This window comes from Amblyraja radiata, chromosome 2 (genome assembly GCF_010909765.2).
Source record: "Amblyraja radiata isolate CabotCenter1 chromosome 2, sAmbRad1.1.pri, whole genome shotgun sequence".
Taxonomy (NCBI): domain Eukaryota; kingdom Metazoa; phylum Chordata; class Chondrichthyes; order Rajiformes; family Rajidae; genus Amblyraja; species Amblyraja radiata.
The window spans coordinates 106,076,471-106,100,439 of NC_045957.1; the positions used below are offsets into that span (position 1 = coordinate 106,076,471).

Sequence of the window (23,969 nt, forward strand, 5' to 3'; positions counted from 1 at the left end):
AAGAGGTGTAAAATTTTAAGGAGATGTGTGGGGCAATTTATTTTTACATCGAGAGTGGTGGGTAGCTGGAATGCGTTGCCAAGGGTGGTGGTAGCGATAGATGCGATAGTGGCATTCATGGGGCCTTTGGATGGGTACATGGATATGCAGGAAATGGAGGAATATAGATTATCTGTTGGGAGATAAGATTAAATGAATTTGGCATTACGCTTGGCATGGACATTGTGGGTCGAAGGCCTTTTCCTGTGCTGTACAGTTCTATGTTCTATCAGAAAATATCTCGTCGGGGGGAAAAGGGGAATGGAGGAAATAACTGAAGATGGTTGGGCTTTGGAACCTTTTATCTCCTGTAGTGGAAGTAATTCGGCTCTGGGCCTATACTTGATTTTTACTTTATAATCACAACCACATTCCTCTGTGCAGAATGATTATATAATGGAGACTTTTCAATCAAGGGGATTAGGGGTAAAACTTTGGGGCGGTTGGTTTTTGCCCCCCCATCAAATTAAGGAATTTTAAATTATGATTTAAACCTTTCCTAGCCAGTTACCTGTCCGCAACTTTTGAACAATTGAGGTTTCATGCATGGATAGATGATTGTTCTTCTTCTTGCATTTGGTGCGCACAGCCTAAAGTTGTAGGACAACTTGTTCTATTTGATCTTATTTGATTGTGCACGCCAGGTTGATTACATTCGTCGAAACAGGGCGGACCACGTGAACGTTGCAATCTCCCAGCCCATAGTTGATTGTGATAACCTTGGTTTAAATTCATTGAAATAACATATATCAAAAGGCTGAATGTGGCAGTTAGATGCCACTGCACTTGTAAATTTGAAAATGATCATGATTTTGATGTCAATCAGAAGATTATGATTTTTACCTCGTTTGTTACAGACGCTGTGTAGTGTCGCCCTTGGATACATAGTTTTGAATTATTTTACTGGGCAATGAGAACCCTATTTTTTTTTTCAAACTCTTGCATATGGTGTCTAGGGAAGGCAGTGGGAGATAAATAAGTCAAGATGTTAAACTGGATTATTGCTCAAGAAATTAATATAAACTCCCTCCTCGGTTTACAGCATTTCTTTTTGTGCCTGGAATCAGAATGGGGAAGTTAAATAATCAAAGCTGTCAATGTTCATAAGTTGTAGGAGCCAAATTAGACCATTCAGCCCATCAAGTCTACTCCGACATACAATCATGGCTGACCTATCTTTCCCTCTCAACCACAATCTCCTGCCTGCTCCCCACAACCCCTGATACCTGTACCCTTGACAAGCTGTTAATGTTGATTGTGTTTTAAACTGCTTGAGGAGATTTTTTATTTGTTTTAAAAATCATTTGACTGCCTTATTTGTGCTGAAATCTTGTAATATATAGCCATTGTTAATACCATTAAATGAGACGTATTTGATAAAGACATTGATATTTGGCATTTACACTCATATTTGGTGTCTTGATTTGTGTCAGTTCTTGTTTCAAGGAATTGATCAATAATTTACCTTTGATAGATTTTAACATTTTAAAGATGTAGAATTAAGTGTTGTAGCTTCTATGAGCAAAAGTGATAGCAATTATAATTATAATTTACTTCAGACTTTAGTCACAGCGCTTCAAAATTTCTCTTGAATCGTGTAATATTACTGGATTTTAATGTATTAATTGGTTGAAGCCTGTTTAATTAGTCACGGCCTTTTGATTAGGGTGCATTTAATTTAATTCAAAAACACTAATAATGCATCGGTTTTCAAAAGGAAAGTTTATTGTGCAGCCAACAGAGAGACTTGAACTGTCTCCATTCTCTGGCTTTTTTTTATTAGCCCCACTAAATGCAAATTGTTAATTAATATAATGTTAGAGAAGAAAAGCATGTTGCTGCAGTAAAGGAGTAATTATTGATCAATCAAATATCACGCTGCAGTAAAGCATGGGAATCACAGAGGCTTTCAGCTGCCATTTAACCTTGTTTTAAGCATTCCATTAGGAACAATAACTCAGCAGGAAATAGTAATGTTAAGCCCATCAGCATATGAAAGGGGACTGACAACAGGGTTATTGAACTGATTTGCTTGGGGAGGTCTGCCCAGAAACTATCCATCATTGTCAGGTTATTGCACGTTGAAGCACTCTTTTTTTTGTTTTTGCTGTGACGGTACAGGTACTGTTAATATTTCCGATGGATGAGGTTTATGGTATTGCTCCAGGGAAAAGTTACTGCATTCTTACTGGTGGCAAAAGTCAAGAGTGTTTAATTCTCATATGTTCCGACAATGGAACAATCAAATTTGTACTTGCAGCAACATAGTAGGCCTGTTAATACAAAACTCGCAAATAATATATAATAAACAAAAAAAATGAATATGTTAACAACATTGGAGCAAAGAAAACATAATCCTTGGTGCAACCAAAGACAGTCCACAGAAGTTCATAGTTGTGGTTAGTGTTGTGTAGTGTTCAAGAGTCTGATGGTTGTTTGGAAGAAGCTATTATTGAATCTGGTAGTTACAGTTTTCAGTTTCCTATACCTTTTTTCTGATGGTAGAAGTGAACTGAGAATGTGGCCAGGTGATGTGGAATGTGGTCCAGCGGAACGTAATTAACCCTTGCTGCTGCTGTTATAGCAGCCCTGATGGAGCGAGATCCAGATCAGTATCTACTCCTGCATACCTCAACTCCGTTTTAACACCTGACAAGATCTGAGCAGATAGGTTCTTATAACGTCTTTTGTAACTAACAATCATAGTTAGCTCAGAGTCTCAAAGGCTCTTGGTGACCTTGACGTATTGTTGTATATGTGTGTCCCCACATAACGAGAAATCCCTGGGTATGTCTTGAGTTATTTTAAGACCTGACACCCCTACTGCTCTGCTTAAATTAATTATAGCATAAAATATTATGCATATATTTGCAGATGTAATCGTCCTCTCCTGTCACAATAATGCAACGAGTGACCTGTTGCGCTAACCAGCGCCAGGAGGATAACTACCTAATGAGGTCCGATCAAAGCTAAGAATGTAGCTAAGAACCCCCTAGTTCAAATAGTGTTACACAATGTCAACCTCCCATACTGCATTGTACTTGTCCTGGGAAACCTGTGTAACAGATATCCTTCACTAACTCGATATCCGAGGTGAACCCAACAACTTAGACCTCGTTAGCTGCAGTTAGTCTGATGGAAAGCCCCTTGGCACAGTTAATGATCCTATAATTCAATATTGTCAAAGACCATTTAAATGAACTGCAATAACTCAGAATCTGTACCATTTTAAAATCTAACATGAGCATTAAACAAACGCTTCCAATCTCCTGAAGCAGCAAAATACCGCTTTTTGTTACCATTCCAGCACTGTCAATACATATAAATATAGGCATGACAAACCCAAGCCATAGGCAGTCTATTGAGAATCTGTAGAACATATATTGATTTTATCATGCAACGGCTGATCTTTCAAGCCGCAGGCTGGACCAGCAAATTACGTTTAAATAACCATATAATGTTGCATTATTATTATTCCCAACAAATCAGGAATCAAACTGCATTGGCCAATTCCACAGCTGGAACCTAAAGCGACTCTTGATGACTCTATTCCAAGACCCGACTCATAAGGAAATTCGGAGGAAGACATAAAAGACCATTCCTCATGCTTGTAGCGAGAAAGTATATTTCGCCACTGTGATGCCACACATTTTGCAACCTTTAATTAGCATGAAAGCCATATATCTATATTCGGTGTTGCATTGAATCAGAATTTCATAAATACTGCGTGGTCCAACACCCATTCTGTGTTGTCATTGATCTGTACTTAATGATACTCCAGTGGCAAATTAGATTATGTACCTTTTACAGGATCTTTTCCCTGATTGCACCCTCGTGCTTATCATATGCCACATCTTAGTGTATCAACATGAAGTTGAGCATGCCCTTATGCATATTCACTCAATCACTCTTTAACCCATAATGCACTTAGGGTCTATAGATAGTTGATACCAATACTGAAGAGTTAATAACTCATTGCAAATCTCCTGCACCTCAACTAGAGATGACATTCGCATGTTCCCACCTTAAGCCATAGCATCTTTTTTTGCAATATAATGACATATTTATTGATCAACTGCTGGAGCAATGCTGAATACTGTTTGTCCATCATAGTGGCTTTCTTAGCTTCAGCTGGCAATAGCAATTTGTATTATCAATGATCTTTGTGACCCTTATTGTTTGTCATTAAGCATGCTGTCAGTTCTCCCAAATGCACAGCTGCATCACATCTATTACATTGTCAGTTAGTCTAATGAATAGGAACTCCTTTATAACCACAAGGCTGTTCCAGGTTTCTATTGATTGCAATCTATTGCCCAGGGCGGAGTCACATGGCAACTATCCATTTGATAACAACCTAATTTACTGGATAGGAGAAACCAATTCCTCAATTAGCTTGAAACTGAGTGGATTTTAATCAAATACAGCATCAAAATATAATCCAGACAATACATCACAATTGTTTTTGAACTCTTAGTAGTCCTTTGAATGATTTATTGTTATCATACTGTTTAACTTGCCTCATCATAACAATGCCTTCAAACATCTCTGATGATCATTGTACATGGAAAACCCCCTAGGAAATCAGTTTGATCACCCTTCTTTCTTAATGAACAGGCCACACCTGCCATCATTTCGAGTCTGCCCTGACAATAACTCTGGCCCGGTTCTGATAATTCTCACATGTCCCAAGACAACTCTTGCCATAATTCTGACCTTGCCTTGAAAGACAATTCACCATATCTCCGAGCCTGTCTCGAAGGCAACCTGGCTAAAAATACTTGACCTGGCTCAACACTCTTCTGGCCAAATTCCAACCTTCTTGGAATACTAGTATTGTCCAGTTACCTGGTTAAAATGCCTCTGAGTAGATGACAATGTCTCAGTTATTTGTGTGTTGCCCAACCAATTGTAAATCTTACCAACTTGTTCGTGGTCACTTAGTTGTAGAGTAACTCTGGTCAGCTTAATGCTGCTACCAGCTTCAGTGAACCGCTTCCTGCCGATGAAGCCGTGGGTGCGTTTTCCCCCTAAACTATGTGCTTCGCCCTTCTGGTTTTGCCTGTGGAATATGTCTCACCTGAATAGAATATTCGGCGGGTGGTTCTAACTCCCCTGATAGCGGTGTTCACTGCATTGTTGTAATGGCAACCTTGCTGCCAGAATCGTACCTCTGACATGTGCCCTTCATTCCTTGAGGTATGCTCCACGCTATACCCTCAGCCTCGGCATCAGATTACACTGACCCGGCATGTTCTCCTCTTCCATAAGGGAGACATTAAGCAGCCCTACTACAAGGCGCTGCTGGCATAACCTCTCCAACAGGTCCACCCTTCAGGGTCAGAAAATGCCCCGGTAAGCTCACCTCCTCCATGAGGGAGACATCATTGCAGCCCTTCTCCAGGTGCTGCTGCCATACATTTAAACAGCTCTATACAAGGCGCTGCTGACACGGCTTAGAGCAATAGGTCGGCAATGCCATATATTCGGCATCCCCATTATGCAGCCCTGTTACAAGGCGCTGCTGGCAAGGGCTCCCCATCTGCCCAACACTGCCATATCTCCTGATGTTAGGGTGTATCTATCTTGAGCCTCCTCTCAATAAGGCTCCATCCTTGCCAACATCCACATTATTTATTTTTACCGGAAAGGAACCCTCCCGGCGCCAGGACTGACCACTTGGGTCGATTTTCCCCATATCTTGGGGACCTCTGCAGTCTGGGCACCACATAGCTGGTGGATTTCCCCTCCCCCGGGAATCCCAGCACCCTTGTATATTACCGGAGGGAAAACCCCTACCGGCCCCAGGGCTGACCGTTCCGGTCCATTTAACCCCTTTCCTGGGGACCCCTGCGGTCTGAAACCCGCATAATTACTGGATTCCCCTACCAGGGAACCTCAGCCTCTATATGTATATCGGGGGAAAAAACCTCCCGACACCCGGCATATATATTTATATCCCGTCCTACTGGAGGTCCCCTCAACGGGAACCCCAGGATTAATTTTCATATCGGAGGGAAAAGCCCTCTATATTGTCGGAGGGGAAACCCCTTCCCGACTTCAGATCTACTCATATCGGGGGGAAAGCCCTCACGGCCTACTGGAAATCCCCTTCCTCGGGACACCCCCGCATAAATGTTATTGTCGGAGGGGAAACCCCCTCCCGGCACCCGGCCTGCTGGCGGTCCCCTCCACGGGAAACCCCAGCATAATTATTCATATTGTCGGAGGGGAACCCCCTCTCGACTCCCGCTCTACTGGCGGTCCCAGAATAAATAATTATATCAGAGGGAAAATGCCCTCTCGCACCCGGCCTACTGGAGATCCCTTCCCTGGGAACCCCAGTGTTTCTGTGCCTATCGGAGGGAACCCCTCCCGGCACCCGGAGGGCCTGTAAGCCACTGACCACCCGTCAGCGACCCACTTCGTGAAACCCGACAAACCAAACTACCCGCGCTTGGCGGCAAGAACCGAGGTTTCCCCACAGCCCATAGCTGGTTCCCTCGTCGGGCCTCACGAATCCTCCGGCGGGAAACCTCTGGAACAAGAGGTTCCTGCAGGGAATAAAACAGGTAAGAAAAACCAGCTTACCTGAAGTTTAAACTTACCGGGCTGGGGAGCTGTTGCCCCAACCGGTCGTTCTGCACCAATGCGTCTGACGTAATGACGCACGTGCGGCTGAACAGGCCTTCTTCACGTATTCCCTCATCGTAACCCCTCATAAAATAAAGATCAAACTTCAAACTGGTAAGTTCTCGTTTAATCTTACTATTTTACCTACTTCTGTCAGGTCTCCCCTCAGCCTCCATTGCTCCAGTCTAGAGGAAACAATGTTAATAATTTAATTCCATTCACCATCTCACCAAATGAAGCAGACCATATGTGCATACAGAATGACCATATATAAAATAACCTCCATTTCATTAAGGCTCTTGGCTGTGAATACCTCCAATGAGAGAGAATTTAACCAACCATCCTTTGCATTAAATGGCATTTCTCTCATCAGAGTTTTCCATCCTCAACATTTTCGGGGTGACCTGAATGTTGACCAGAATCTCAATTGGACCAGTCACCTAAATATCCCAGTTTCAAAAGCAGAGGTTGGGTATCATACAGGGCGTAACTCACCCACTGTCATCTCAAAAAACTTTCCACCATCTGCAAGGCATACGTCAGGAGTTTGATGGAATACTTCAATAGCCTTGGTGAATGCAGCTTCTGTAAAAATGTCGATGACACTAAGGATGTAGCAGACTACCTGTTTGGTATGCTGTCCAGCATCCTAAGCATTTATTCTCTCAGGCACTGAGAGATGGTGACTGTGTAGTGTGCCATCTACAAAATGCCCAGCAGTTACTCTCCTAGGCTAGCGTGACAACACCACCTAAATCTGTATCCTCCATCACCAGGAAGGAGAATACATCAGGTGCACTGACACTACAGGCTCTACGTCCTCTTCTAAAAGTGTACACAATCATACCTTTGAAATATCTTGCAGATCCTTCAACACTGATGGCATCCAGTTGTGGAGGTTCCCACCCAATAATGTTATGGAATACTGTACCAGGAGGATTGGAACAACTTGTCATCACTTTAATAGAAATAAGGAATTGACATTAAACCTTGGACATGCCACTATTGCTCAGATCCTGGAAAATGAAAATAGAAATTGTCAGAATTATCAGTTTATTATTTCCATTTTGAAGACATTTGAAAATGTTTTTGAATCTATCGATCTGTTTATCCATCCAAGATTGGTCAAAAAGGTTTCTTTAAAGAAATGAACCCTTCATGTTAATGATAGAAAGAGTCTTAAACTAACCTAACACAATATATTTCAGAGGCTAACGTCAGCCTTGCTGTTTGTAAATAAAGCTAAGATTATTGGGTTAAAATTGGATGGAATCTACCAAATTGATATCTGATTGTTTTCCAGAATTACTTGTAACTTAGCAGAGACCAAATGATCAAATTTACAACAATTAATTTTGTGCATTCACCACAGTTCAACAATAAAACATGACTATAATATTATACTCCATATATGAAGTAAAATTAGGACCATATTTTATGTTGCCAAATATTAAAGAATGGAAATAAATGTGCAATACATAAATACTAAGAGATTATGGGCAGATGTGGCAGTCCGAACATATAATTCACAGAGGCTAATATGCAGGTACAGCAAGTAATTAAGAAAGGCAATGGGATTATAAGAAAATGTGAATACAATTGAATCGTAAGAAATGATTTCAGTTATATAGGACATTGGTAATCAAATATCTGGAGTACAATATGCAGCATTCGTCTCCCTATTAAAGGAATACATTGAAAGCAGTTCAGGAAAGATTTAGCTAGACTGATATTCCCAGATTAAGTGGGATGTTTAATGGGGACAGATCTGAGTTCTTTACTCAGAGAGTGGTGGCTGTGTGGAATGAGCTTCCAGTGAAGGTGGTGGAGGCAGGTTCATTTTTATCATTTAAAAATAAATTGGATAGTTATATGGACGGGAAAGGAATGGAGGGTTATGGTCTGAGCGCAGGTATATGGGACTAGGGGAGAATACGTGTTCGGCACGGACTAGAAGGGTCGAGATGGCCTGTTTCTGTGCTGTAATTGTTATATGGTTATATGGTTATATTGAACAAGCTAGGATTGTTATCTGCTGCAATTTTGAAGAGTTAGAGAAGATTTATTTGAAACGTATAAGCTCTTGAGGATTCTAGGAAGTTTGATGTGGTGAGAATATGTCCTCTGGTGATGAATCTCAGAAATTACAGGTCACTGTAGCAGATATAAAGGAGCTGCCCATTTAAGTCAAATGACGTGAAAATAAATCTTACAAGAGAGTCATTGACCCTTTGTGATTCTTCCTCAAAGGTGGGGAGGAAGCGTAGTGTTGTAATATTTTAAGAAAAATTAGATAAGTTAGCAGATGAGTGATGACCGCAGGTGAACGGAAGTGTTGAGTTGACATTACAATCAGTCACATTAAATGACAGAGACGACTCGAGGGGCTCAATGGCCTACTTTTGCTTCAATTTCACCTGGTTGTAATCTGTGGTGCAAGTTAAATGCCAAAAAATGTGGCCTCCACAATATTCTTGGTTTGAATTTTTATCAAAAAATCGTTAATTGCTTATTTGCCTTTATGGCAATGACATGGAGCATTGTTGTCAAAAAAGAGTCACCTTATTCATCTGTACAGTTTGTTGCAGTTCATGGCTGATCATGAGATATTGTCTTTCTAAAACCGGAACATAAATAATTGTTTTGGGAGAGGATATCAATTATGATCAATTATATTCATTTGCTGTCACGAATCATCAAACTTGATTGTATATGCTGTGAAAAAATTATTATTAGGGTACTTTAAATATTTTTATTTCAGTATAAACTGGGAAGTGCACAAACTATCAATTTTAAAATGCAATAGAAATCACATTGTGTAAATGCATCACTGCCTTTCTTTGTTCAGTTTTAGAATCATTCAGAAGTGAATGGTTGTAATTTTCTGTTATTTAGGTCAGGGTTGGCGTAAAATTTTATGCCTGTCTGCATCATAATAAAGCTTATTCTCCATATGTCATGTCACCCTGGCAGAGTAGCTCAAGTGCGTGTGTGTTTAAGGATGGAAAATATATCCTGGTACAATACAGGGATGGTGTCAGACCATGTGCCTTTTTGAATACAAAGTACAAATGTATTTTGACGTCTTTGTTTGATTCTTTGTATTTAGTTTAATTTATAGATACAGCTTGGAAACAGACCCTTCAGTCCACCGGGTTCACACCGACCATCCAACTACTGTCCAACCATTCACAATAATTAAAACGAGGTAATCTAATCTGTTATCTAAAACAAATTCATTTTTGCAACCGCTCCCAACACACTATATACAGAGGCCAGGACCCGTAATATTGGGCATTGTTAAGGGCCTGTACCACTTGGGCGACCTAATCCGCGAGTCCGGAAGAATGCCTTTGACCTTCAAGCTCGAGGGCACTCTCCTGGAAAGCCTCGAGCTGGATCGACCGGCTGCATTGAAACCGCAAGCTGGATCGACCGAACAGCGAGCTGCATCTACTTACCGCACACACACACAAACACACACACAAACACATCGCGAAGGTGGGGGCCAGAGAAAGCGGAGGAGCGCTGTCTGCGCGACGAAGATGAAGGTAAACGGCTGCCACGGAATACCGCAAGTCCGTTAGAGAGCGCGGGGGGGAGAGAAGGAGACAGAAGGGGGAGAGAAGAGAAGGGGGGAGAAGGGGGAGAAGGAGTGGAGACACCTTTAAGAAGTATAATAAATTTTAATCGCGGAACTTTTTTCAACCTCCTGAAAGTTTTTCCGCGACATAGCTGAGGCCGCGAGTAGGCAGGAACCTCCTTCGAGCATGAAGGAGAGTTCCAGTCACCTCATACGACCTACTAGGACCACGTGTCGACCATGCTGCGTGTTTGAGTCCAGGGCAAACGCTTCTAAACTCGCAGCTTAGGTCGCCCAAGTGGGACAGGCCCTTTATTGACTCATTAATGTGAAATGTACAGAGACAACGGAAAATACCCAAATGGCTACAGGTTTAAAGCAAAAATGTAATAAAGTTTCTGGAAATAAGGAACAATTTGGTGAACAACATATTAGTAATAAAGACAAATTTAATGTAGGAAGCATTATTTTAAAAATTGCAGATCCAACTATATTTAAGGTATGTAGCTGATAGTGGAAGAATAATTTAGAAAGCAGGAAATGGAGACCTGCAGAAAATTGACATTCAATTTAGCCAAGAGAAGTGTGAGATGATGCATGTGGGGAAGAGCAACAAGATGAGGGAGCATAGAACAAATGGGAGAATATTGAGCAGTGTAGAAGAGCACAGTCACCTTGGAGTCTGTATCCATCAAATGCTCTTACAATCCTAAAGGGCAACATAGGAGGTTGAGGGTTGATCTTTATAGTGGTGTATAAAATTATGAGGGGTATAGATATGAATGGTCACGAGACGCATCTTTTTCACATGGAGGGTGATGGGTATATGGGACAAGCTGCCAGGCAAAATGGTAGAGACGGTACAACTACAATATTTGAAAGGCATTTGGGCGGTTACATGAAGCGAAAAGGTTTGGAGGGATATAAGCCAAACACATCCAAATAGAACCAGCTCAGGTGGGCAAATTGGGCTGAAAGGCCTGTTGTCATGCTGTATAACTCAATGATTCTAAAATAGACATGAAAAGCTGGAGTAAGTAGGTGGGTCAGGCAGCATCTCTGGAGAAAGGGAATAGGTGATGTTTCGCGTCAGGACCCTACTCAATGATTCTAAAGATCTGATTTCACTGTGTGGATGCAAATATATTTGTGCCAGGACCAGAAAATGTTAGCTGGAAGACTAGAAAGGTTTTAATCTGAACAGAAAATGCCAAGGGGATGTTTAAATGAGGTGTACACAATTAAGAAGGCCCAAATTGAACTCATTAGGCACTACTAAAATACCCGAAGCGAAGTCTTGCATGATTTTTTGCAAGCATCGTCCAACGAGGCAAAATGGAGGGAAAGCATAGAAGAACATTCCCCCCCAGCCTAAAGAGAATGCATCTATAGCCTCCGCCCCTGGGTCTGGCCCCCATGCTACATATCTTGGTAATTGGTAATTAAGCCTGGTGGCAAACAAATCCATATCAGGTGTTCCATAACGAGCAATAATGTCGTTAAATACTTTTTGATTTAACATTCACTCAGTGTGATCATTGAATTTACGAGATCTAATATCTGCCACCGTATTAAATCTACCCGGCAAGTAAGCAGCTGAGATCCAAATCCTCCTGTCTATACACCAATTCCAAATGAGATCAGCTAAAGTATCACAGGCCACTGAGTTTTTAAGAAGGAACTGCAGATGCTGGAAAATCGAAGGTACACAAAAATGCTGGAGAAACTCAGCGGGTGCAGCAGCATCGATGGAGCGAAGGAAATAGGCAATGTTTCGGGCCGAAACCTTTCTTCAGACTGATCGGGGGTGGGGGGGGGAGAAGAAAGGAAAAAGGAGGAGGAGGAGCCCGAGGGCTGAGGGTGAGATGGGAAGGGGAGGAGACAGCAAGGGCTAACAAAATTGGGAGAATTCAATGTTCATGCCCCCAGGATGCAGACTCCCCAAGCGGAATATGAGGTGCTGTTCCTCCAATTTCCGGTGTTGCTCACTCTGGCCATGGAGGAGACCCAGGACAGAGAGGTTGGATATGGATGCCTAAATCTAAAGCGGAATTTCTCACTCTCAACTCTCACGCAATGTTGGCAGCCCCTGCCTTGTTATACAGACTCCCATAGTTAATTTTACAACTGGAGGCATTTTCTCACCATTAAGTAATCACATTGGCTGCATAGCTCCACTTGAGGTTATGTCCCTCTATTTACCCTTCTTTGACTTCATAATAAAACAGACTCGCAGATTGACACCTACAACGTAGTCATATGATACTATCATAGTCGTATGTAACTAATTTTGTTTCAAAAATTGAGCTTCTGATGCTGTCTTCTGTCTGCTGTTGTGTTTGTGCCTGCTGATGTGACAAAATTCCATACCATCTTATTTACTCCCATTTCTGTCAAGGTAGCAGTTTTGCAAATTTTGTCAAATGTAAGATGCTGTGTGCTTATCAATTTGGATTGACTTCACTCTCCTTTTAGCCACAGGCAGTTGTATTTCTAGCACACAATATAAGAACTCGCCAACGTTGCAACGTGAATAAATCTTTTCATGCAACTAATGCAGATGCTGGTTATTTCTCCCAGGCATTGATTCCTAGTATTAAACATGCAAATTCCTGCAATTTCAAATGGGTTTTGATTGAAATAATCCGCTCGTTGATGTACGAGCGTAGATTAGTCAATTTAATTATCTTTACACTTATACTGGGACCTAGCACGTGCATTTTCAGTATGTTCCTTTGCTTTGAGAATATTAATTTATAAAGAAAATATTCCATTCTTTATGCTGCGAAGTACATATGCTTGATTGTGCATTAATATGCTCTCTATATATCCAGTCTACATTTGAGACATCATTTGATCCTGTTTCGTAGTCATAAAGTTGTACAGCACAGAAATTGACCCATTTGCTCACCATATCTATGCTGACCTTTTTACCAATCTACATTAATCCTATTTGCCTACTTTAAGACCATATCCTTCCAGACTTTGCCTAATTAAATGCATGTCTAAATGCCACTTAAATGTAGTAATTGCAAATTACTACATTTCATCACCTCCTCTGACAGAATGTTCCAGGTATCATACTCTCTGTGTAGTACAAAACCTTCTCCTATTACATCCCCTTTAAAATTCCTTCCTCACACCTGAAACTTGTGCCCCCTTGTTTTTGATGCCCCTATCATGGGAAATTTCGACTATACCCATTCTATTCCTTTCATCTCCTTGTACATCATCATCATCATCCCTCTCCCTCCTTCACTGCACGCTAAACAAGCCCAGCCTAATCAATTCTCGAGTTACTCCAGCATTTTGTGTCTCCCTTTGATTCAAACCAGCATCTGCAGTTCTTTCTCACACAGCCTAATCAATTACTCCTCACAACTGAAATCTTCCAATCCAGGCAACATCCTAGGCATATGCGGAGAATGGAAGGCTAAGAATCATGTGCAGGTGGAGGAGGTTAGTTTATCCTGGCATCATGCTCGACACAGACATTGAGCCAATGGCCCCGTTCCTGTGCTGTACTTTTCTATGCAGCTTAATTGTTTTATCGATATGCGTATTGGTAGTCTTATGTCCATAATACTGCATTGATGACACAAACCAATGCTGGGAGCCTCGGAGTATGTGAACTTTTATAACTATCATGTGTGAATATCACACATTGTTTATGTTTCTGTCACTTGGATAATGGCTTATATCCATGTTTATACACAAATCTACTGCATTCAGTGTCTCTACATGAATGTCGATGTGCTTCTGAAACGTGTTCTAAATACTGTAGCTAAATGATAGTTGTTGGTGTGAACAAATAACCAGATAAGTTCAATTTTGTATTCCTTTTGGAAGCAGCAAATTTGCCTTTGATGGTTTTTAATCCTCCAAACAACAGAAGGGCTAGAATGCAACAAGTGTCAAAAATATATACAATAGCTTGGGCTCCAGCTATTTGCAATTTACATCAATACTTAGTCTGAGGGGACTAAATGTCATATTTCCAAGTTTGTTGATGATAATAAAGTAGGTGGGATTTTGAATACAAAGGAGCACAACCAATTAACCACCGTGCATATAATAATACTCCAGGGGACAAAGTGACTCAAGACTAGAATTTACAAGTATAATTATGTCCTAATAAATCTGGTTAAAAGCTATCGGCAACTGTTGATTTAGCAAACTAAAGTAATTGCTATGCTTTTAGTCCAACATCAACATCCAATATTTATTTTTGATTATAAACAAACTGAAAATGCACAACTTTAGGAAGATGTATTTTATTAGTCTGATCACCTTCACTTTACAGGAGTAGTTACATCTCTTGAATATGGTGTGAAAATTTTGAATTATTTCAAATATGCAGGTGACGTTTTGATACTGTGTCCTCAACAAATGTTGGCTATAAGCAATGAATTGGTTGAAAAAGAAGCAGCTGGTGCTGGGTAGGAGAAGAAGTCAGAATATGAAGATGTACAGAACAACGTGTCTGGGAGATTGATTCTGAGACCCCTGATCATAAATGGCCAGGCTTCCAAACCCAAAGGAAATTAATCAAATCCAATCAGGAAGCAATGAGTGATTTAGTAGCAAAGCTGACATTGATGTTAGAGGCTGCTAAGGTCAAGGCCCTTCTTCAGACTTTTTCTCCAGAGATGCTGCATCACCCGCTGAGTTAAGCCCCTGTCCCACTTACGTGTCCTTGGCACGCTAATTACGCGCTCTCGTGGTCGCGTTGAGGCGCGACGGTCCCGCGAAGGTCGCTCACGACTTCATGCGTCCGCACAGCCGTCTGGAGCGCGTGACGTCATTTGAAGATGGACGCAAAATGCAGGAGTAACTCAGCGGGACCAGCAGCATCTCTGGAGAAAAGCAATGGGTGATGTTTCGGGTTGAGACCCTTCTTCAGTCTGAAAGAAGGGTCTTGACCCGAAACGTCATTCATTCCTTCTCTCCAGAGATGCTGCCGGTCCCGCTGAGTTATTCCTGCATTTTGTGTCTATCTTCAATTTTCTTGGCCCCGCTCTGGGAGTAGGAGTGGGAGCGGATCCCGATCCCGCTTCTCAGTGGAACCGGCCCCGCGCGGCCACACGATGCCCGTGCGCCTCAACGCGACGACGAGGTCGCGTAATTTGCGTGCCAAGGACACGTAAGTAGGACAGGGCCTTCACTCCAGCATTTTGTGTCTGTCTTCGGTGAAAACCAGCATTTGTAGTTCCTATACACAATGACAAAGAGAATGTTAGGTGCGAAAGTAAATTTTATTTGTACATTGACGTGAAAAGCATCAATTAAAAATGCCAACTGAACTTTACCACCAAAGTTCATGATGAAATTTGAGGAGACTTGACCATCAAATGCTATTTTTGATTCTTAGCACACATGTGCACAGGCAATGTCTGGAAGTAGTACAAAAAAATGAGTCTGAGCAACAAATGTGAGAAAACATGAAGAAAATGTAATTTTGCTAAAAGCACTTAAAGCATTTAATTAATCAAAATTATAACTTGCCTTATTCTTACCTTTCTTCCTTGGCCATAAAATGTCCATGGCTGATGGCTCCTGTGCCAGGCTGTGGATGCCAACAGGATTAACAAAGGCTGGCTCAATCCTGGGGGTGGAGTTGGATTCATGAGAGGTGGTCTTGGAGGTGAGGATGCTCCTCAAACTGCAGAGCATCTTGGACAATACAATTCACCCTCTCCATGACACACTGGTCAACCTGAGGAGTACCTTCAGCAACAGACTGGTTCCACCAAGATGCAGTACAGAAAGCCAAGGAGACCTTCTTCCCTGTGGCTATTAAACTGTACAACGCCTCCCTCTTCTGTCGTGAGGTAGACTGACACTCCTCCCCCTCCCCAATCTTTGCACATCTCCAATCCTTTCCACTCGTCACTTTAATTTCATGTATCTTGTGTTTTATCATTGATGGCAGATCAATTTCCCTCCTGGGATAAATAGTTTTATCATATCATAAGTCTATCCTGGCACAGCATCTGTGGGTAAATTCTCCAGCATAGGTGTTGGAGTATTCAATGGTTTTAGTGCTTCACTCTTGGACTTCTTGCAGAATCCATCGGAAGAATGCGGCCAAGAAATCTCCAACAGAGCTCACCACTTTTGCCTGAAGGTCAGATCAAACCAGGGCCCACATGCCAATAATTTGCTGTAGAGCTGCTGGCATCTCCCAGCATGGTCTGGCCAATAGATTTACAAGGGAAGGAAATAAAATACCTCAGAATTATTTCAAATTAAGGGATCCCGCAACATTAAAGGTCACAATTACAGGAAAGTTCATTTCTCAGCGAGTACTATTTGTATAAGGATTGATTAATACTTGGCACAGTCTTTTTAATGGCAAATGTCCTTCGAAACAGTTTGATATGGTGGGTTCATAGATTTCCATATAAATGTGAAATGGATTGGCCAATGTGTTTTCCGGTCTATTCTTAGCTATGTGAAGTAGCACTTGCCTTGTGATCCAAGGAAGTTTGCTACGTGAGAAAGATGCTGTTTAATTATAAGGGGCTGTATTTAGTAACGCTGTTAGTGGAAGCTTGCTCATAGATTCCAGTCACCATGCAACCACTGATGAATATGAAACCATATTTACAATGCATCAGTATAATGAGGGAGGAACCACAGAAGGGTCTGGACCCGAAACATCACCCATACCTTCTCTCCAGAGATGCTGCCTGTTCTGCTGTTACTCCAGCATCTGCAGTATAATGAGGGAACTGTCTACACAATGCGAACAGAACTAGTTGCAGCTTTTTTACCTTGTGGATTTTCCAGGCTTTCAAAAAATACTACCCACAAAAGTTATTGGACCATTTTGAAGCCTCTGGCCAATCTCCAGGTGTGTCTGTGCCAAAGGTTACTATGACAGACCCTTATAAGAATCTTCCTGAGAGTGAACCCCTATAAAGCAAGTGGTCCGAATGGAGTCCCTGGCCTCATCCTTTGGACCTGTGCAGATCAGCTGGCAGAGATATTCACGGAGATTTTAAGAAGGAACTGCAGATGCTGGAAAATCGTGGGTACACAAAAAAATACTGGAGAAACTCAGCGGGTGCAGCAGCATCTATGGAGCGAAGGAAATAGGCAACGCTTCAGGCCAAAACCCTTCTTCAGACTGATGGGGAGTCTGCATCTTGGGGCCCCTGTGTCAATAGGATCATCATCATCCCAGTGCCAAAGAAAGTAAAGTAACATGCCATAATGACTACTGTCCAGTGGCTCTGACCACCATCATGAAGTGCTTCGAGAGTCTAGTGATGGAACATATTAACTGCGGTCTTCCAACCAGCCTTGATATACTGCAGTTTTCTTACCATTGCACCAGGTGCACAGCAGATGCCAACTCCCTGGCCCTTTACTCATCTCTGGAACATCTAGACAACAAGGACTCCTACATTAAACTTCTATTTTTTTGAGGGGCTATAGCTCTGCATTCAACATCATAATCCCATCCAAAACTCATCTCTACACTCCTGGACCAAGGAATCAGCACCCGCTCTGCCACTGAATCCATAACCTTCTGACCCACAGACCAGAGTCAGTGAGGATTGATGACAACACCTCCTCCACAATAATTCTGAACACTGGTGCCCCGCAAGGAAGCATTCGCAATTCCCCTACTGTGCTTCATGTTCACTCGTGACTGTGTGGCCAAATTCGGCTCTCGCACCATCTACAAGTTTGCAGATGACACGACTGTGGTGAGCCGGATGATGAACAATGATGAGATGGAGTACAGGATGGAGATGGGAAAGTTAGTAACATTGTGTCAGGACAATAACCTCTTTTTCAATGTCAGCAAGACAAAGGTACTAGTTAGCCACTTAAGGAAGCATGATGGAGTATATGCTCCAATCAGCATCAATGGATCCAAATAGAAAATTATTGAGAGCTTTAAGTTCTTTGACATTAATATTACCAACAATTAGTCATGTCCAAACCATATTGTAGGTATGTTGCAAAGCCTACCTGAAGCGTCGTTGAAGATCTGCTGCTGAGGGTGTGCGCGATTTTGGCGCCGTTTAGAGGGGGCGGGTTTAAAACGCGATTTTCTCTAAGCTGTTCCAATCGAAAATGTTCAGCCTAGTTAATTATTAACGAAAAATCGCTGGAAGACCCCGTCGCAAAAGCTATTATTAGGTTTAAAGGCCTTGAATAATAGTTATAGTAGTTTAAAAATCAATCTCTAAACCCGCGACCGCCAGCAACCGCAGGGTCTCATAAAGCAAATAGCAGAAGTTAGGTTGTATATTTTTACATTAAAAAGGGCTTCTAAAGATCCCTTTATACTAAGTTTAATATTGCGAGTAGCTCAATTTGGGCCCATTATATCGCGCAGTATTTTTCTCGGCATTTGGGGCACAAATCTACCGCAATGTGAACGTTCTAAACCAGCGCGTTCCACAGGATCCCACTGGAAAGCTGATTTAAATGGGCATTTATTTACAGCAATTAAACATTAAATTCCTTCCATTTGGCCTATAAATTAATGTAAATGAGATTTAAAAATCATGTTTTATTGTGAATTATTTGTGAATATTATTTGGACATTTAGGCTATTTAAAAATGTTAATCATTTATTAAGAAATGGATAGATGTTTAGATCTAGTAATTGAAGTCTGAAATTAGCTACAATTAGGTAACTAACTAATTATATGCTTTAATTTCAGGTCATCCAAGTAAGATTATTTTATATTTGTTTCAGAATGCTTCAATCTATGATAACTGAAAATTTCATTCAGTTCTCTTAATTTTTAAGAAAGTTATGGGCTTTTGACTGTTCACGATCACAGCTTTTTTGTTATGTCCATAGAAAATCAATAGGGAACAAGATGCTCATTTCCCAGTATGAAAATGGCCATAACTTTTTAAATACTTGAGATATGAAAGTGAATTAGGTGTCAAATTAAACTTATTTTTATGCTTTATCTGATGGGATAAATTGCAGACTTGATTTTTAAAATCTCAAAATTTTGTAACATTGCTACATATTGATGCGACAGCCAAGAAGGCACACCAATGTCTCTACTTCCTGAGGAGACTGAGGAAATTTGGTATGTCTCCAATAATTCTTACAAACTTTCACAGATGCACCATAAAATGCATATTGTCAGGTTGCATCACAGCTTGGTTTGGGAACAGCTCTGCTTAAGACTGCAAGAAATTGCAGAGTTGTAGATATAGCCCAATTCAGCTCGCAGACCCAACATCCCACCATTGACTCCATCTACACTTCATGCTGCCTCAGAAAAGCAGCCAACATAATTAAAAACCAGTCCCACCCTGGTCATTCCTCCTTCTCCCTGCTCCCATCTGGCAGAAGATTGACAGACTGCACCATCATGCTCATGAGCAGCTTCTTTATCAGACTTCTGAACAGTCCTTACATAAGCTAGGGTGCCATCTGATTCACCTCTACCTCATTGTGAATATTGGACATTTGTCTATGGAACTGATGCACTACAATGCTGAGAACGATATTCTGCACTCTGTATCTTTCCATTAGCTTTATCCATTGAACTTGAGTTTGATTAGATTGTATTTATGTATAGTATTAAGTTGTTTAAAATGTACTAAATATCCTTCGGACATTTTCTCCACAAACTTTTCAGTCACCTCTTATTTTGGCCTCTATTACAATGTTATAGCTATTCCTTTTTTCCCTTGTAAAGCAATGTTGAATTTATTTTAAATACTGTAAAGCACTGCATGATCAATATTGTCAAAAAAGTGCCAATTCAGCTGACCACACAATCTCGAAATGCAACATTTTAGAGTGTGAAGATGAGTTGGATACAAGATCTTAACATAATGAAATGATGTCCAACAATATCTGCAGAACCAAAAGAGATGGGGGAGATATTGAACAATTTCTTTTCTTCGGTATTCACCAAGGAGAAGGATATTGAATTATGTGAGGTAAGGGAAACTAGTAGAGTAGCTATGGATACTATGAGTTTCAAAGTAAAAGAAGTACTGACACTTTTGAAAAATATAAAAGTGGATAAGTCTCCAGGTCCTGACAGGATATTCCCTAGGACATTGAGGGAAGTTAGTGTAGAAATAGCCGGGGCTATGACAGAAATATTTCAAATGTCATTAGAAACGGGAATAGTCCCCGAGGATTGGCGTACTGCGCATGTTGTTCCATTGTTTAAAAAGGGTTCTAAGAGTAAACCTAGCAATTATAGACCTGTTAGTTTGACTTCAGTGGTGGGCAAATTAATGGAAAAGATACTTAGAGATAATATATATAAGCATCTGGATAAACAGGGTCTGATTAGGAACAGTCAACATGGATTTGTGCCTGGAAGGTCATGTTTGACTAATCTTCTTGAATTTTTTGAAGAGGTTACTAGGGAAATTGACGAGGGTAAAGCAGTGGATGTTGTCTATATGGACTTTAGTAAGGCCTTTGACAAGGTTCCTCATGGAAGGTTGGTTAAGAAGGTTCAACTGTTGGGTATAAATGCAGGAGTAGCAAGATGGATTCAACAGTGGCTGAATGGGAGAAGCCAGAGGGTAATGGTGGATGGCTGTTTGTCGGGTTGGAGGCAGGTGACTAGTGGGGTGCCTCAGGGATCTGTGTTGGGTCCTTTGTTGTTTGTCATGTACATCAATGATCTGGATGAAGGTGTGGTAAATTGGATTAGTAAGTATGCAGATGATACCAAGATAGGGGGTGTTGTGGATAATGAAGAGGATTTCCAAAGTCTACAGAGTGATTTAGGCCATTTGGAAGAATGGGCTGAAAGATGGCAGATGGAGTTTAATGCTGATAAATGTGAGGTGCTACACCTTGGCAGGACAAATCAAAATAGGACGTACATGGTAAATGGTAGGGAATTGAAGAATACAGTTGAACAGAGGGATCTGGGAATAATCGTGCATAGTTCCTTGAAGGTGGAACTCATATAGATAGGGTGGTAAAGAAAGCTTTTGGTATGCTAGCCTTTATAAATCAGAGCATTGAGTATAGAAGCTGGGATGTAATGTTAAAATTGTACAAGGCATTGGTGAGACCAAATCTGGAGTATGGTGTACAATTTTGGTCGCCCAATTATAGGAAGGATGTCAACAAAGTAGAGAGAGTACAGAGGAGATTTACTAGAATGTTGCCTGGGTTTCAACAACTAAGTTACAGAGAAAGGTTGAATAAGTTAGGTCTTTATTCTCTGGAGCGCAGAAGGTTAAGGGGGGACTTGATAGAGGTCTTTAAAATGATGAGAGGGATAGACAGAGTTGATGTGGACAAGCTTTTCCCTTTGAGAATAGGGAAGATTCAAACAAGAGGACATGACTTCAGAGTCAAGGGACAGAAGTTTAGGGGTAACATGAGGGGGAACTTCTTTACTCAGAGAGTGGTAGCGGTGTGGAATGAGCTTCCAGTGGAAGTGGTGGAGGCAGGTTCGTTGGTATCATTTAAAAATAAATTGGATAGGCATATGGATGAGAAGGGAATGGAGGGTTATGGTATGAGTGCAGGCAGGTGGGACTAAGGGAAAACAGTTGTTCGGCACGGACTTGTAGGGCCGAGATGGCCTGTTTCCGTGCTGTAATTGTTATATGGTTATATGGTTAATAATGCAGGAAGCAAAAGGGTAAGGTTTTCTAAACAAATATTGGATCTTGGGAGCTCTAATAATACTTACATTAATCCCATGATCAACTCTTCTGTGGCATATGGCACCAACTGGACATGTTGTTTTGTACATTTGCTTCAACAAGGAGGATGATGAAATGTCTTGATGTTAATGAATATCCTGAAGACGAGACAAATTTTCAGTCCGCTTGTCATGAAGTGACAGTTTTCCACGACATCATTTTCAGTTCCCAGGAAAATGTATATTAATGTCATGGGAATCTACTGAACTTTGTAAACTTTTGGCAATGGCATATTCAGTAAAATGCATGCTATTTTTGCCAGATGTAGCTGCAACCATGCATGAAGTGCTGCAAGATGCTGTGATAAGTTGGAGCTCCATTTGTATTTAAGTAGCTGTGATTATAAATTGTTACAGTTTAATTTAATTGTTTCAAACTAACAGCTATAAAACATGGTTAACAAAGTATGAAGAAGGGTTTCGGCCCGAAACGTTGCCTATTTCCTTCGCTCCATAGATGCTGCTGCACCCGCTGAGTTTCTCCAGCTTTTTTGTGTACCTTCGATTTTCCAGCATCTGCAGTTCCTTCTTAAACAATATGATGCATACATGGGATTTTAGAGAAACGACGCCATTGTTATTTTGTATATAGTATACCATCAATGCAGTATATTACAACTACATTATTATAACTATTCTGATGGAAATTGGATGTTTGTAACAGTTGGGCTGAAGGAAATGTTGGCCTTTGAATGGTTCGAGACAGAGGCTTCCGCATTAAACTTGAACTGCTTTTTGAAAAAGTGCAAGGAGTAAGGATGGCTAGGGGTGAATGGCAGAAATTGTAAAATAGAATTATAAACTAGCATTGAAATGGTCACTGTTTCATGGAACTGATGATTTTCTTTTGACTTCAATGGAGAGTTTAAGCTGTTAAAGCAGTCAGACAAATCTTCATCTGAATTGGTAAACCACAAGTACATCCAGTTTCCTAAGTATAGTGTGTGTATATCCTAAAACCATGTTACGTCCTATCATTGAAGTTTTGGCAATTTCATCTTGCTAAAATAGGACTGGTGCAAATGCATGTGTTTAATGCATCATCTTACATTTATGAATAGGGCTGAACAGACTCTATTGAAAGCATTCAGATTCTGAATTTTCCCTGTAAAGATAACTGTCATTTTGTGTCCACTCTTGTTTCTTCCTACCGAATAGGTAATTTAGTACAACCGTGATGGGGAATGGAATAGTTAGTTTGCATTTTATGAACCATTTTCCCAATTGTTCTCAAAGCCTCCTTTGGCAACTAATTCTATATATTTAACAAACTAATAATTACCTAAATCATAGCTGTGATTTGCTTCATTATCCAGACATAAGCATAAATTCAAACTATTCTTGTTTCTGGTTTCACGGTATATCATTTATTTGCAAAATAAATTTATTTTTGTTTTTGTTATTCAAAAAAATTGATACAATATAAAACATCTTGACTATTGATTGATTATACCTTTAATAATCCTTTACAGGAAATTACAGTGCCACGACAGCTTCAAGACAGACATAACACCACACATTTCCTCAAATGGCTTCCATACTTAACAAGTTAAAATACAAGTTAAAATACAAGTTAAAATACAACTAATTTAAAAAAAAGTGCAGTTATTTATGCGCATTATATAACCTTATAGCAGCTGGTAAACAGGACTTCCTATGTCTCTCAGTTTTGCACATTGGTGCAATCAGCCTCTGACTGAAGATGCTGCTCTTGATCACCTTCAGGGCATGGAGTGGGTGAGTGGGGTTGGTCATTATTGAACCCAGTTTGTTCAGAGTTCTGGCCTCTGCCACCTGCTGGACCGTTCGTTGCTCAGCCCCGACCACTGAGCCGGCCTTCCTGATTAGCTTGTCCAGTCTGTTTTTGTCCGCTATGCGGGCGCCATCTCCCCAACAGGCCACAGCAAAAAACAGAGCACTGGCCACCACTGACTACTTCTTATAGACTGACTCACAATTAATTTTATCTGTTAATTACTATTTCCATCTGAATATTTTTCCTTGGCAATATATTTTTATGATCTACACTATAT

At 40.9% G+C, this 23,969-nt stretch overlaps 1 protein-coding gene and 1 long non-coding RNA gene across 3 annotated transcripts in view; both read left to right on the plus strand.

Annotated features, from left to right (window-relative positions):
* fam171a1 (family with sequence similarity 171 member A1) overlaps window positions 1-23,969 on the plus strand; it is a 167,614-nt gene that overhangs the window by 47,853 nt on the left and 95,792 nt on the right. The gene's annotated exons all lie outside the window — the stretch shown is intronic.
* On the plus strand, window positions 221-23,658 carry LOC116966506. The gene is made up of 3 exons (XR_004410041.1): window positions 221-743; window positions 14,729-14,734; window positions 23,626-23,658. It is a non-coding gene; the product is annotated as an uncharacterized LOC116966506 (long non-coding RNA).